Consider the following 14,263-nt stretch of genomic DNA (forward strand, 5'->3'; position numbering starts at 1 on the left):
AGCCAGTGTTCAAATCCAGCTGATGTACTTTGGCGATTCACTTCATTCTCTGTTACATCAGGTACCAATTTAGGGCTTCATTTAATTAGCCACAGTAAAGACAAAGTATTACCATGTGGTATTTCAAATATATGCCACACTGTAATAATTCATCTTTTCTTTGGCATTCAGAAAAACAAGGAGGCTTGGTCAAAAAATTGCCCACAAAACAATAAAATATTTTATTTATGTAGTGTTTAAGAAGCAACACTTAGCTGGATAATATTATTAAATATAATTTTGTGTGGTAATTTCTTGAGTATAAAACCCTGCTTCCTTCCTCTGCTCTTTTGTGGGTTGGTCAGCATTGGAGAAGAGGGAAAAGCTTAAGGAAAGAGAGGAGAGACTTGTGCTAAAGAATACATGAGTGATTTGTTTTGTCTTTTACTGTTTTCTCTTTTTGCATACTTATTCTATTGTCTGTTCTCTAACTGTGGTAAAAGATGGGGGGGGGGTCTTTCTTGTGTCTTTGTGTGTCTGTCCTTTTTGTTTAAAGTGAGAAAGGGCAGTGTATTTGTACTTACTAGAAACAAGGATAGTGAGTTACAGGGATGTGAGTGGGTGTGATACACATGTGAGTGATGATAGGAAAGAGAGGAGAGAACAGGAGGGACAGGAAATGAGGATGGAACAGGAGCAGGCCAGAAGAAAAGCATACAGAAATAAAGAAACAAAAAAAACTCATCTAATTAGTCCACAATCATCAAAAAAGGGGGGAGGAGAAATAAATAGTAGAATATAAGAAAACATAACATCAGAAACTGCATTAGCATGAAAAAAAACCTAAAAACTGTTATGATTCAGAAAGTGGACCCCTGTTCCGAGGTAGAGTCAGCACTACCAAAAAGGGAGTCAACCCTCTTCGGTCTCTACCGTCAGATGGCAAGGCCTGCTGATGTAGATGTTAGATGAAGGCTTCACCTTGGAAGCTCGTGATCCCCCCAGGAGGAGCCTGTAGGGACACGGCCGCTGGGACTTAGGAGACTCCCTGAAGACTGAAGATAGTCTGGATGCAGGCGCCTCCTGCAGGTCGTGGGTTCCAGACAGCTGGCGCCTCCAGCAGGTCATAATCAGTCCGGGAGTAGATGTCGAAGGATAGTCCAAATCCGGTCCAAAGGTCGAAGTCCAGAGAGAGGTCAAGAACCGGTCCAGGAGTAGACGGGAGAGTGGTCCAAAGCCAATCCAGGGGCAGCACAGGAGAGTGGTCCGAAGCCGGTCCAGGAGCAACACAGGAGAAGGGTCCAAAGCCAGTCCAGGTCAACACCAGAAAATTACCACCGCCAGTCCGAAGGTCAGAAGCCAAAGAATCAATTCAACGAGGTGGAGAAGCAGAAGCGGGACGAGAAGCAGATCCAGGAACCCGGAACACAGGAACCAAGCACAGAGCCTCAATACCAAGGCAAGTTCTGATTTCCTTTTCGGTTTCTGGTTCTGGTTTCGGTTTCTGATTCTGGTTTCGATTCCGGTTTCGGTTTCTGGTTCTGTTTCCGGTTCCAGTTTCTGGTTCCGGGTTTGGTTTCTGGTTCTGTTTCGGGTTCGGGTTCTGGTTTCGGTTTTGGTTTTTTGTTCTGGTTCCGGATTCGGTTTCTGGTTCTGGTTTCGGTTTCTGGTTCTAGTTTTGGTGTCAGTTTCTGGTTCTGGATTCGGTTTCTGGTTCTGGTTCCGGTTTCGGTTTCTGGTATTGGTTTCGTTTTCTGGTTCTGGTTCTGGTTCTACTTTTGGTTTTGGTTTCTATTTCTGGTTCTGGTTTCGGTTTTGGATTCGGGATTCGATTTCTGTTTCTGGTTCTGGTTTCTGGTTCTGGTTCTGGTATCGGTTTCTGGTTCCGGTTCCAGTTTTGGTTTCTGGTTCCGGTTCTGGTTTCAGTTTCTGGTTCTGGTTCCAGTTTCGGTTTCTGGTTCTGGTTTCGGTTTCTGGTTCTTGTTCTGGTTTCAGTTTCTGGTTCTGGCTCTGGTTCTGTTTTCGGTTTATAGTTCTGGTTTCGGTATCTAGTTCTGGCTCCGGGTTCGGGTTCTGGTTCCGGTTTTGGGTTCTGGTTCTGGTTTCGGTTTCTGTTTCTGTTCCAGGTTAGGTTTCTGGTTCTGGTTCTGGTTTCGGTTTCAGTTTCTGGTTCCGGGTGCTGGTTCTGAATTCCTTTTTAGTTTCTGGTTCTGGTTTCGGTTTCGGTTTCTGATTCTGGTTTCGGTTCCGGTTTCGGTTTCTGGTTCTGTTTCCGGTTCCAGTTTCTGGTTCCTGGTTTGGTTTCTGGTTCCGGTTTCTGTTTCTGGTTACGGTTTTGGTTTCTGTTTCTGGTTCTGTTTCGGGTTCGGGTTCTGGTTCTGGTTTCGGTTTTGGTTTTTTGTTCTGGTTCCGGGTTCAGTTTCTGGTTCCAGTTTCGGTTTCTTGTTCTGGTTTCGTTTTCTGGTTCTGGTTCTGGTTCTGGTTCTACTTTTGGTTTTGGTTTCTGGTTCTGGTTTCGGTTTTGGATTCGGGATTCGATTTCTGGTTCTGATTCTGGTTTCTGGTTCTGATATCGGTTTCTGGTTCCGGTTCCAGTTTTGGTTTCTGGTTCTGGTTCTGGTTTCGGTTTCTGGTTCTGGTTCCAGTTTCGGTTTCTGGTTCTGGTTTTGGTTTCTGGTTCTTGTTCTGGTTTCAGTTTCTGGTTCTGGCTCTGGTTCTGTTTTTGGGTTCTGGTTCTGGTTCCGATTTCTGGTTCTAGTTCTGGGTTCTGGTGCTGGTTCCGGTTTCAGTTTCAGTTTCTGGTTCTAGTTCCAGATTTGGTTTCTGGTTCTGGTTCTGGTTTCAGTATCTAATTCTGGTTCCGGTTTCGGGTTCTGGTTCCGGTTCTGCTTTTGGTTTCTGCTTCTGGTTCTGGTTCCAGGCTCTGGTTCCGGGTTCTGGTTCTGGTTCCGGGTTCTAGAACCCGGAACAGAACCAGAACCCGAAATCAGAACCCGGAACCGGAACCCAGAACCAGAACCAGAAACTGGAAACAGAACCCAGAACACGGAACCAGAACCAGAACCCGGAACCAGAACCGAGAACCAGAAACTGAAACCTGAACTAGAACCAGTAATGGAAACTGGAACCAGAACCAGAAACCAAAAACAGAGCCAGAACCAGAACTCAGAAGCAGAAACAGAACCCAGAACCAGAACCCAGAACTGAGAACCAGAAACCAAAACCGAAAACAGAACCAGAACCCAGAAACAGAACCCGAAACCGAAACCAGAACCAGAAACTAAAACCAGAACCAGCACCAAAACCAGACCCAAAAACCAGAATCCGAAACTGACACCAGAACCAGAAACCAAAACTGAAACCAGAACCAGAAACAGAAACCAGAACCAGAACCAGTAACCAAAACCAAAACCAGAACCAGAACCAGAAATCGGAACAGAACCAGAAACCGAAAACGGAACCAGAGCCAGAACCAGAAACCAGAACAAGAACCAGAATCTGAAACCAAAACCAGAACCGGAAACCGAAACCAGAACCCAGAACCAGAACCAGAAACTGAAAATGGAACCAGAGCCAGAACCAGAAACCGAAACCAGAACCAGAACTAGAAACCGAAACCAGAACCAGAACTGGCAACCGAAACCAGAACCCATAACCATAACCAGAAACCAAAAATGGAACCTGAACCAAAAACTGATACCGGAACCAGAACCAGAAATCAAAACCTGAATCCGAAACCAGAACCAGAAACCAAAACCGAAAGTAGAAGCGGAAACAGAAACAGAACCAGAAAACGAAACCAGAACCAGAAACCGAAACCAGAACCAGAACCAGAAACCGAATCCGGAACCAGAACTAGAAACCGAAACTGAAACCAGAAACAGAAACAGAAACCAAAACCAGAACCAGAAACCAAATCCGAAATCAGAACCAGAACCAGAACCCGGAACCAGAACCAGAACCAGAAACCGGAATTGGAACCAGAACCAGAAACCGAAAACAAAACAGAACCAGAACCAGAACCTGAACCCGGAAAGAGAAACTGAACCCGGAACGAGGACTAGAAACTGAAACCAGACCCGGAACCCGGAACCCAAACCAGAACCAGAAACTGAAACCGAAAACAGAACCAGAAACCGGAACCAAAACCAGAAACCAAACCCGAAACCAGAACCAGAACCCAGAACTAGAACCCGAAACCAGAACCTGAAACTGAAACTGGAACCAGAACCGGAAACTGAAACCGGAACCAGAACCAGAAAACGAAACCAGAACAAGGAACCAGAACCGGAACGAGAACCAGAACCAGAACCAGAAACCAAAACTGGAACCTGAACTAGAAACTGATACCGGAACCAGAACCAGAACCCAGAACCAGAAATCAAAACCCAAATCTGAAACCGAAACCAGAACCAGAACCAGAAACCAAAACTGAAAGTAGAACCAGAACCAGAAACCGAAACCAGAACCATAAACCGAATCCGGAACCAGAACTAGAAACCGAAACTGAAACCAGAACCAGAACAAGAAACAGAAACCAAAACCAGAACCACAACCTGAAACCAGAACCAGAACCAGAACCTGAATAGGAAACCAAAACAAGAAAACGCAACCAGAACCAGAAACCGATTTCTGGTTCTGGTTCCGGAGTCGGTTTTGGTTTCTTGTTCTGGTTCCTGATTCGTTTCTGGTTCTGGTTCTGGTTCGGTTTCTGGTTCTGGTTCCAGGTTCGGGTTCTGGTTTAGGTTTCGTGTTCTGGTTCTGGTTTCGGTTTCTGGTTCTGGTTCTGGTTTCGGTTTCGGGTTCGGGTTTCTGGTTCGGGTTCCGGGTTCTGGTTCTGGTTCCGGTTTCAGTTTCTGGTTATGGTTTCGGTTTCTGGTTCTGGTTCTGGGATCTGGTTCTGGTTCTGGTTTAAGTTTCGGTTTCTGGTTCTGGTTCTGGTTTCGGTTTCTGGTTCTGCTTCCGGGTTCGGGTTCTTGTTCTGGTTTCTGTTTCTGGTTCTGGTATCGGTTTCTGGTTCTGGTTCTTCTTTCGATTTTGGATTCTGGTTCTGGTTCTTGTTTTGGTTTCTCGATCTGGTTTTGGTTTTGGATTCGGGTTTCGATTTCTGTTTCTGGTTCTGGGTTCTGGTTCTGGTTTCAGTTTCTGGATCTGGTTCTGGGTTCTGGTTCTGGTTCCGGTTTCGGTTTCTGGTTCTTGTTCTGGGTTCTGGTTCTCGTTCTGGTTTCGGTTTCTGGTTCTGGTTCTGGTACTGGTTTCGGTTTCTGGTTCTGATTCTGGTTTTGGTTTGTATTTCGGTTTCTGGTTCTGGTTCCGGTTTTGGGTTCTGGTTCTGGTTTCAGTTTCTGGTTTCGGTTATGGTTTCTGGTTCTGGTTTCGGTTTCTAGTCCTGGTTTCGGTTTCTGGTTCTGGCTCTGGTTCTCATTTCGGTTTCTAGTCCTGGTTTCGGTTTCTGGTTCTGGTTTCGGTTTCAGATTCTGGTGCTGGTTCTGGTTTTGGTTTCTGATTCTGGATTCTGGTTCTGGGTTCTGGTTCTGGTTCAGGTTTCGGTTTCTGGCTCTACTTCTGGTTCCAGTTTCAGTTTCTGGTTCTAGTTCCAGGTTCGGGTTCAGGTTCTGGTTCTGGGTTCTGTTTCTGGTTCTGGTTTCATTGTCGGTTTCTGGTACTGGTTCTGGTCTGGTTTCGGTTTCTGGTTCCAGTTTCTGGTTCTGGTTCCGGTTTCAGTTTCAGTTTCTGGTTCTGGTTCCGGTTTCGGTTTTGGGTTCTGGTTCGGTTACTGGTTCCGGTTTCAGTTTGTGGTTCTGGTTCTTGTTTCTGTTTCTGGTTTCGGTTTCCGGTTCTGGTTTCGGTTTCAGTTTCTGGTTCTGGTTTCGGTTTCTGGTTCCTGTTCTGGTTTTGTTTTTTCCGGTTCCAGTTATGAGTTCTGGTTCCGGGTTCTGGTTCTGGTTCCGGTTCTGGTTCCAGTTCCAGTTCCTGTTCCAGGTTTCTGGTTCTGGTTCCGGTTTTGGTTTCTGGTTCCGGGTTCTAGTTTCATGTTTTGGGTTCTGGTTCTGATTCTGGTTCTGGTTCTGATTCCAGTTTCTGGAGCTGGTTCTGGGTTCTGGTTCCGGGTTCTGTTTCTGGTTCAGAACTTTGGTTCATTCAGCCATTCCCAGAATCCTCAGTTGGTTGAATTACACTGACACTGTTGAAATATAGTGACCTTCTGACCATCTTAGACTCAAGAATGTGGAAGATCTGGGAAACTTGTATGCTCTGCAAAGCCTATAAATAAAGGCCAGGTGGACATCAATGGCAATATTTACAGCATAATACAAGAAAGCTTGGTTCTCACAAAACCAACATACAAGCTTGTGGTTCACAGATGCCTATCTCAACTGCAGGAGCCAGGTGAATGAAAATTACCTGAGGTTACAGCTTTAATTAAAGTCCTGGCACCAGCAACAGAATTCAGGCCTACTGTCTATTCAGAACACAGACCTACTACCTGTTTACACAACACAGAAGATCAAAAGGAGATCAGAAGAAACAAAGTGCATCAAAGCCATGTTGATAAAGGAACTTTTATGGTGGGAAGGTGGTTTCAGGACAGACAGGTTTAGATGGAGAAAAACTCTCAATGGGTGAATGATCCTTTGACAAGCATATGTTCTATGTATGTGTTTAACTATAAAAGAAGGATCACTTCCTGAATTCAATGAGATGCTGGTTGTTTAGAAAGACAAAGGGCACCCAGTATGCAGCATCTCCCAGGAACACTTTTAAAGCCAAATAAAATTTACTTTATACCATTTACTGAGTCTAAGTGTTCTTGTATGCCTGGCCCTGTGTACAGAAATTATGTACAGACAGAGTTGAGGGTTGGGGAGGATATTACCACACAAGGACTTTATTAACATTTTTTTTTAATAACTGTTCAGTGTTGGGGCCTCGAGTAATGGCCGTGAGTTGAGCCAGGGGTCAGCGCTGACCGCCGCTCAGCTTTCTCTTTTTGCCATAGCACTTTTTTGTTCAATTGCATGGCCCTTTAAATGTGACATGGGAGCCTCGGGACCCACGTTAGGGTCCTGGGTTAATGATTCCTCAGGAGATTTTGTTATTTTATCACAACGGACCACTTTCTTGGTTGGCCACGATAAAATATTAACATGAAATTGCCTATTAATGAGTTTCTTTGCATGCATTTATATTATTCATAAATGCAAATTGCATGTAATAGGGGAGGGAACCTGAGCAGGGCCATGAAAATATCATATATATCATGCACGATCACATGATATCCACTGTTTAATATGCATTAGAGCCCTACCACAGCTTGATCCATTTCCCAGTATGTTTGGGTCAATACTTTTCACACATCTCTACTTTATATGCAACTACCAAATCCATTTCATCTTGTGAATGCATGCTTCCTAACAGGAGTAAGTGGTCAAATAGCAGAGCCTAAGGTCCACAAAAGCAGCATCAAAGTTGAAATTTTATAGCAAATATTGTAGATGCTTTAGTACTAGATGGATATTAAGACTGCAAGAGTACCTTGCTATTACAAGTAATTCTAGGGGACCACATCCCAGGATTGTGAGCACTTGAGAACAAACCAGAAGTGCCATGCTCGGTCAGACCAGTAGTCCATCAGGCTCGGCATCCTGCCTCTGACCATGGCCAATCCAAGTTACTTAGAAGTACCCAGCAGAACCTAATTGGGACATCCATTCAATAATGTTCATTTCCAGAAGAGGCAACCTCTGGCTATTGGACCTGCCCTCCAGAAACTGGACATCTTTGGCAGTCCCTTCACTGACTTACTGGGTGTGGTTGTTGTGAAATTCACATATGATGATGTTTCTAAAACATGGAAGCCTTTCTGTTTGAAAGCTGGTTCAATGTTTGAAAATGTGGGCGTGGAGGATGGATAGACAGAGTAGTAGACAAGAAAAGAAATCTAGGGGAATTAATAATATACTTATAAATGAACAAGTGTCAATACTACACCAAGATGGACCAAGTTGACTCTCTATTCTAACTTTTCATCAAATATCGGTCTTTTTTCCTCTTGCTCCTTTCATGGGATCTAGTCATCAATGTTTGATTTTATTATATTTGAGGTTTTCTTATGTTCACTCTGTATTTTGATATTTGATTTTTTTGACCTTGCACTAAAGCCTAACAAAAAAAAGATTGTTCTTTCCAACAGTATAATTTGTCTAAGGCTCTGCTTCTATTCTGAGCTCGTTCTCTTTTTCAGAAAACGAAACATGAAAAGATTGTCTCACAGTAATAACATAAAAAAGAAGAGACTATCTTAAAGATCTGAAAAAAATGACACTAGTCAATATAGTTCTTAAAGGTGTCAGCAAGCCTGATGGTGACTTACATTCTGTGGTAATGCAATACCACTCAATCATCCACCTTAGTGATATAGTAACTTGTCAATAATCTCCAAAAATAATAATGTAGTAAAGCTTTCAAAAAATAAATTGCTAGTGCAGTTCAACCAAAAATAAGTGAACATAATCATGTTTCTCTCTTATAAAAGTAATGTAGATATTGTATGATATGAAGACATAAGGGATGTCCATGTAGTGTAGAGGGAGTTTTATAACAGAGAAACTTATGAGTACTTTTAGCACTTAATATTTTGAAAGCATTGACATTTTTTTTGAGAGCACTGACAGATTACCATGCTAAGGTGGATGACTGAATGGACCATATGACCACAGAATTTATGGGATCCTGTGATAATTGTTGACAGAGATTGCAGTGTGGTACTTTGTATGGTGTGTACCATTTTCTTCTGTCTGAGGTTCTGATTCACCCCACCAAATGGAAAAAAAAAAAACCTAGACAACTACATAGAAATCAGAGGTATATAGATTAAGACAATAAATTACTAGTTGGAGAAGGTACTGCTTTATTTTATTTATTTATTTATTTTGAATTTTTATATACCGAAGTTCTTGTAAGAAATACAAATCAATGCGGTTTACATGGAACAGAAAAACACCAAAGGCCTTAAATTAAACGCCCAAGGCTTTACATGAAACAGTTAAACAGAACAACTCCATAGAACAATTAAGCAGTAAATCTCTCCGGGTTTTACGTACATATCCGAAGCAGAAAGCCTGTGAGGGAGTCAGTTGGACCGTTAGATGATCGAGGGGTTAAAGGGGCACATAGAGAAGATAAGGCCATCGCGGAAAGATTAAATGATTTCTTTGCTTCGGTGTTTACTGAAGAGGATGTTGGGGAGGTACCCGTAATGGAGAAGGTTTTCATGGGTAATGATTCAGATGGACTGAATCAAATCACGGTGAACCTAGAAGATGTGGTAGGCCTGATTGACAAACTGAAGAGTAGTAAATCACCTGGACCGGATGGTATACACCCCAGAGTTCTGAAGGAATTAAAAAATGAAATTTCAGACCTATTAGTAAAAATTTGTAACTTATCATTACAATCATCCATTGTACCTGAAGACTGGAGGATAGCAAATGTAACCCCAATATTTAAAAAGGGCTCCAGGGGCGATCCGGGAAACTACAGACCGGTTAGCCTGACTTCAGTGCCAGGAAAAATAGTGGAAAGTGTTCTAAACATCAAAATCACAGAACATATAGAAAGACATGGTTTAATGGAACAAAGTCAGCATGGCTTTACCCAGGGCAAGCCTTGCCTCACAAATCTGCTTCACTTTTTTGAAGGAGTTAATAAACATGTGGATAAAGGTGAACCGGTAGATATAGTATACTTGGATTTTCAGAAGGCGTTTGACAAAGTTCCTCATGAGAGGCTTCTAGGAAAAGTAAAAAGTCATGGGATAGGTGGCAATGTCCTTTCATGGATTGCAAACTGGCTAAAAGACAGGAAACAGAGTAGGATTAAATGGGCAATTTTCTCAGTGGAAGGGAGTGGACAGTGGAGTGCCTCAGGGATCTGTATTGGGACCCTTACTGTTCAATATATTTATAAATGATCTGGAAAGAAATACGACGAGTGAGATAATCAAATTTGCAGATGACACAAAATTGTTCAGAGTAGTTAAATCACAAGCAGATTGTGATAAATTGCAGGAAGACCTTGTGAGACTGGAAAATTGGGCATCCAAATGGCAGATGAAATTTAATGTGGATAAGTGCAAGGTGATGCATATAGGGAAAAATAACCCATGCTATAATTACACAATGTCGGGTTCCATATTAGGTGCTACAACCCAAGAAAGAGATCTAGGTGTCATAGTGGATAACACATTGAAATCGTCGGTGCAGTGTGCTGCGGCAGTCAAAAAAGCAAACAGAATGTTGGGAATTATTAGAAAAGGAATGGTGAATAAAACGGAAAATGTCATAATGTCTCTGTATCGCTCCATGGTGAGACCGTACCTTGAATACTGTGTACAATTCTGGTCGCCGCATCTCAAAAAAGATATAATTGCGATGGAGAAGGTACAGAGAAGGGCTACCAAAATGATAAGGGGAATGGAACAACTCCCCTATGAGGAAAGACTAAAGAGGTTAGGACTTTTCAGCTTGGAGAAGAGACGACTGAGGGGGGATATGATAGAGGTGTTTAAAATCATGAGAGGTCTAGAACGGGTAGATGTGAATCGGTTATTTACTCTTTCGGATAGTAGAAAGACTAGGGGGCACTCCATGAAGTTAGCATGGGGCACATTTAAAACTAATTGGAGAAAGTTCTTTTTTACTCAACGCACAATTAAACTCTGGAATTTGTTGCCAGAGGATGTGGTTCATGCAGTTAGTATAGCTGTGTTTAAAAAAGGATTGGATAAGTTCTTGGAGGAGAAGTCCATTACCTGCTATTAAGTTCACTTAGAGAATAGCCACTGCCATTAGCAATGGTTACATGGAATAGACTTAGTTTTTGGGTATTTGCCAGGTTCTTATGGCCTGGATTGGCCACTGTTGGAAACAGGATGCTGGGCTTGATGGACCCTTGGTCTGATCCAGTATAGCATTTTCTTATGTTCTTATGTTCTTTAAATAGAACAATTAACACAATTAAAACAATTATAACAATAAACACTTATACAGAAAAACGCAACGGTTTTAAGTAGACAATTGAACGAAGTAGTAGGGAGGGAAGCATATGACAGGAGAGTAAATATGAAATAGAATAATGGGTGGCATTAGACAGAATAACTGGATTGAGTGAGATCCGAAATGAGGACTACTGATGGAAGGTACTAGCTGCTGCTAGGCTAGAAATTCAGATTTAATAGGGAGGGATAGTAAAATGGAGCACAGAAATAGGGGGAGAGATCCGATTGAATTTTGCTTATGTGTCTGGGAAAGCTTGGCTGAAGAGCCAGGTTTTTAGCTTTTTTTTAAACACCGGATGGCTAGGTTCAAGTTGTAGGTCTGGGGGGAGCGCATTCCATTGGTGAGGTCCTGCAGCAGATAGAGCTCGCTTCCTTAGTGATGTTTTTGCAGGTGGGGCATACAGTGTGCCTTTGTATGCGCTTCTGATGGGTCTGGAGGAGGTGTGCGGTCGAAGTTGTGACTTTTACTTGATGGGAGAGATGTTGTGAATTGTTTTATGAATGATAGTGAGGACTTTGAAGAGGATCCTGTATTTGATAGGTAGCCAGTGTAGGTTGCGGAGAATGGGGGTGATATGTTCTCTTTTGTTGGAGTTTGTAAGGATTCTGGCAGCGGCGTTCTGGACCATCTGTAAGGGTTTGATTGTATTGGTGGGAAGTCCGAGTAAGAGAGAGTTGCAATAGTCGATCTTTGTTAGGACAATAGATTGTAGTACTAGACGGAAGTCATTGAAGTGAAGGAGGCAGTTTGTAAAAGCAGTCCTTTGTGGTGGTGTTTATAAATTTTTTTAGGTTTAGTTGGTTGTCCAGCCATGCTCCTAGATTCCTGATGTCTGGTGAGAAATTAATGTTTAAGCTTGTGGTTTGAGCGATGCTTGCTGGGTTGGTAAGGGAGTCATGGGAGATAATGAGCATCTCCATTTTGTTGGCGTTCAGCACTAAGTTGAGGCTGGAGAGTAGGTGTTTAATAGGTTGAAGGCAGTCATTCCAGTGGGTAATAGTTTTTTGCAGGGACTCTGTGATCGGGATGAGAATCTCTATGTCATCTGCATAGAGGTAATGAGTGAGATTGAGGTTTGAGAGAAGTTGGCAGAGTGGGAGGAGGTAGATGTTGAACAGAGTGGGTGAGAGAGAAGAGCCTTGAGGGACTCCCTGGTCTGACAGGACAGGGTGTGATTCTTTATTATTTATCATAACTTTATAGAACCTGTTGCACAGGAAGGACTTAAACCAGCTGAGTGCAGAACCTTTGATGCCTATGTTTGCTAGTTGATCTATGAGTATTGTGTGATTTACCGTGTCGAAAGCTGCAGATAAATCTAAAAGCACCAGCAGGTAGGATTGTTTTTTCTCCAGGTTTAAGAGGATGGTGTCCGTGAGTGAGAGAAGAAGGGATTTGGTGTTTAAAAATTTGTGAAAGCCATACTGAGCTGGGGAGAGTATGTTGTGATCTTCAAGGTATTCTGAAAGTTGTTTGTTGATCGTTTTTTCCATCAGTTTGGCAATCAAAAGTAAGTTTGCGATGGGCCTGAAGTTAGCTAGGTCCTTTGTAGAGGCATTTGGTTTTTTTAGAAGAGGTTTGAGAATTGCTAACTTTAACTGGCTGGGTACTATTCCTTGAGATAAAGAGGTATTAATGATTTCTGCTAGTGGTTTTGCGATGGTATTCGGGATGGCGATGAGCAGGTTTGTAGGTAATGGATCTGAAGGGTGGGAGGATGGTTTGAGTTTCTTGAGGGTATTTTCTATCTCGAGAGCGGAGGTGGGTTCAAAGGACTCTAGACTGAAGTTTTGTTGAGGCTGGGTTAAGAGGTGGGGTGATGGTGTGAGGCTGTGGGTTGTAAGAGAACAAGTTAGGTTGGAGATTTTTGACTTGAAGTAATTGGCAAGTTCGTTGGCTTTGTTGAGTGCTTGGTGGTCTGGAATGGAAGGAGGTAATGGTTTGGTAAGTAATGAGACGTATGAGAAAAGTGCCTTTGAGTTGAAGACGAAATTGGTTTTGTGGATGGCATTCCTGTAGGTGTTGAGGAGGGATTTATAGGTAGCATGTGAGGAAGTGGATGGGTTTTTTCTCCAGCTTTGTTCTTTATTTCTTATATTTTGTTTTAGGGATTTAAGTTCAGGGATAAACCAAGGTTTTCTGTTGTCAAGTGCAGGTTGTATTACTTTGGTGGTCGTTGGGCAGATTTGATCCGCAATTTTATTGGTGAGGTTGATCCATGAGGTAGTGGCTGTGGTTGTGTCTGTGAGGTCTAGCAGGTTTAGTTCTATGGAGATCTGTTCGGTGAGTAAGTCCAGTGGACACGGTTTCCTGAAATGTATGGTGGTTTTGGTGGAGGCTTGGGGTGGGAGTTTTTTTTATCTTGAGGGTCATGTGGATGACTCTGTGGTCTGACCAGGGGACTAGAGAGCAGTTGGGATTGGAGAAGATGGAAAAGCTGTCGTTGATGAAGATGAGGTCCAATGTGTGTCCTGCCTTGTGAGTGGGGCTATTGACAATTTGAGTGAAACCCAAATGGCTGAGTGATGAAAGAATTGTTTCACAATTGGTAGATTGTAGGTAAGTGTCAACATGCAAGTTGAAGTCACCCAGGATTATTGCTGGTTTGTCTACGTTAACGTGTTTGGCTATAAGCTCGATCAGATGAGAGGGGTCTGAGTCTAAAGTTCCTGGAGGGGCGTAGATGAGGCATATTTGTAGTTGTTCAGCTTTGAAGAGGGAGAATTCGAGTTTGGTGGTGAAGTTAGTATGTTCTAGGGTTAGGCCTAGTCCTTTTCTCGCAGCAATGAGGAGTCCTCCTCCTTTTTTTTTAGGTCTGGGGACTGAGATGAGGTCACAGGCTTGTGTGGGAAGCTGGTTCGTAAGTACTATGTCGGTGGGTTTTAACCAAGTTTCCGTGATTGCACAGATGTCAGGGTTAACTTCTATAAGATAATCATTGAGGATGTGCATTTTTTTGGAGAGCGACTGAGCGTTGAATAGAGTTAGCGTAAATAGTGAGAGACCCAGGAATTGTGTAACTGGAGATATCATGATAGGGATTAGCCTTTGTTGTCGAGTAATGTGATGAGATGCAGGTTTTATGTGTGTTCTTAATTTGTTCTTGATTATGGGTATGGCGAAGAGGTGCATCTTTGTGGCAATGACGAGGGAAAATATAGTGCGAGGGCTGGGAGTTGGTGCTGTGAGGAAGGCACAAGGGGGGATATTTAGTATAGAGTGAG

The sequence above is a fragment of the Rhinatrema bivittatum genome, chromosome 9, assembly GCF_901001135.1.
Source record: "Rhinatrema bivittatum chromosome 9, aRhiBiv1.1, whole genome shotgun sequence".
NCBI classification, from domain to species: domain Eukaryota; kingdom Metazoa; phylum Chordata; class Amphibia; order Gymnophiona; family Rhinatrematidae; genus Rhinatrema; species Rhinatrema bivittatum.